This window comes from Styela clava, chromosome 5 (assembly GCF_964204865.1).
Source record: "Styela clava chromosome 5, kaStyClav1.hap1.2, whole genome shotgun sequence".
Taxonomy (NCBI): Eukaryota; Metazoa; Chordata; class Ascidiacea; order Stolidobranchia; family Styelidae; genus Styela; species Styela clava.
In genome coordinates this window covers 22,467,113-22,469,612 of record NC_135254.1, presented here as the reverse complement: position 1 = coordinate 22,469,612, position 2,500 = coordinate 22,467,113, and the positions used below count along the sequence as shown (strand labels likewise).

Here is a 2,500-nt window from a genome sequence, read left to right as displayed (position 1 = left end):
CACGGGGCGGAACCCCGATTGACGGCCGCCCTCTCGGCGGCACCCAAAGACAATTAAGTGCGCGGTCGGCCGGGGCCTACCACCACTTTCGGTAATGATCCTTCCGCAGGTTCACCTACGGAAACCTTGTTACGACTTTTACTTCCTCTAAATGATCAAGTTTGATCGTCTTCTCGACACGCCGACGCGGCCGTTGCCAGCCGCGACGGGGCCGATCCAAGGATCTCACTAAACCATTCAATCGGTAGTAGCGACGGGCGGTGTGTACAAAGGGCAGGGACGTAATCAACGCAAGTTGATGACTTGCGCTTACTGGGAATTCCTCGTTCAAGGGAAACAATTGCAAGTACCTATCCCAATCACGAATGAGGTTCAACGGGTTACCCGGACCTTTCGGCCTAGGTTAGACACTCGCTGCTTCACTCAGTGTAGCGCGCGTGCGGCCCCGGACATCTAAGGGCATCACAGACCTGTTATTGCTCAATCTCGTGTGGCTAAACGCCACTAGTCCCTCTAAGAAGTTAGACGCCGACCGAGAAGGTCGCGTAACTATTTAGCATGCCAGAGTCTCGTTCGTTATCGGAATTAACCAGACAAATCGCTCCACCAACTAAGAACGGCCATGCACCACCACCCACAGAATCAAGAAAGAGCTCTCAATCTGTCAATCCTACCTGTGTCCGGGCCGGGTGAGTTTCCCCGTGTTGAGTCAAATTAAGCCGCAGGCTCCACTCCTGGTGGTGCCCTTCCGTCAATTCCTTTAAGTTTCAGCTTTGCAACCATTCTTCCCCCGGAACCCAAAGACTTTGGTTTCCCGGAAGCTGCCGGAAAGGTCGTCATGGTAACGCCTCCCGATCGCTAGTTGGCATCGTTTATAGTCAGAACTAGGACGGTATCTGATCGTCTTCGAACCTCTGACTTTCGCTCTTGATTAAAGAAAACATTCTTGGCGAATGCTTTCGCAGTAGTTCGTCTTCCGCCGATCCAAGAATTTCACCTCTAACGGCAGAGTACGGACGCCCCCGTCTGTCCCTCTTAATCATTACCTCGTGCTCCGAAAACCAACAAAATAGAACCGAGGTCCTATTCCATTATTCCATGCAACACTATGCAGGCGAACAGCCTGCTTTGAACACTCTAATTTTTTCAAAGTAAACTTATCGGCCACCGCCGACACTCAGTCAAGAGCACCGACGGAGAACCGAAGGTGAGGCGAACGCAACCAGTGACACGCCTTGCGACGGACCGGCGGCGCTCGCCCAAAATCCAACTACGAGCTTTTCAACCGCAACAACTTTAGCATACACTGTTGGAGCTGGAATTACCGCGGCTGCTGGCACCAGACTTGCCCTCCAATGGATACTCGTTAAGAGTTTTAGGATGTACTCATTCCAATTACAGGGCCTCGTTAGAGTCCTGTATTGTTATTTTTCGTCACTACCTCCCCGTGTCGGGAATGGGTAATTTGCGCGCCTGCTGCCTTCCTTGGATGTGGTAGCCGTTTCTCAGGCTCCCTCTCCGGAATCGAACCCTGAACTCGTACTTGCACCTGCATGGCTTAATCTTTGAGACAAGCATATCACTACTGGCAGGATCAACCAGATAGCTGCGACAGCTGCGCTCGGCCCTTGCTGGGCCGCCCGGCGCGTGCTCGTCGCATTCGTTTAAGACCGAGGCGATCGCCTGCGGCCGTACTCAGCTTCGACAGTCGCTGGCCGCGACGTTCACGCTCTCGCCGGCAGTGCCAGGCGGAGCGATTTGCGTTTTTTCTTTGCTCGCCCTCTCTCGGGCTCGATCCATTCAGTTTCGCACAAACAAGAGCTCTGCCGGCCGCCTGCAGCGGTGCCTAAAACCCGGGCATAACAATGCGACCGTTCTGCTAGGCCGACAAGCGCTCAAGCCAGACGCTCGATCGAACGCCCCCTACATATTAGTCGAGACAACGGCTCGCTCATTAGCATCGCGTTTGTACTTTAACTTTTTTCGGCTCGGCTTCTTTCGACGCCGATGCCGGCGACGCAGCACTCTCTCGCCCGCCAGCCACCGAGAAAAGGGTGCGCTCCGACCGGCCCCGCACCGCTCTTTCTTGGCTCATTCGAAATTACTGTCTTTCGCTCTGACATGCCTTACCTAGGGTTAGGTTAGTATGCTTGCACGTTTGTACTTTAACTTTTTTCGGCTCGGCTTCTTTCGACGCCGATGCCGGCGACGCAGCACTCTCTCGCCCGCCAGCCACCGAGAAAAGGGTGCGCTCCGACCGGCCCCGCACCGCTCTTTCATGGCTCATTCGAGTTTACTGTCTTTCGCTCTGACATGCCTTACCTAGGGTTAGGTTAGTATGCTTGCACGTTTGTACTTTAACTTTTTTTGGCTCGGCTTCTTTCGACGCCGATGCCGGCGACGCAGCACTCTCTCGCCCGCCAGCCACCGAGAAAAGGGTGCGCTCCGACCGGCCCCGCACCGCTCTTTCTTGGCTCATTCGAAATTACTGTCTTTCGCT

At 54.4% G+C, this 2,500-nt stretch overlaps 1 pseudogene; it reads right to left on the bottom strand.

Annotated features, from left to right (window-relative positions):
* Positions 1-92: 92 nt before the first annotated feature.
* LOC144423687 (small subunit ribosomal RNA) lies at positions 93-1,605 on the bottom strand (annotated as a pseudogene).
* Positions 1,606-2,500: the final 895 nt, after the last annotated feature.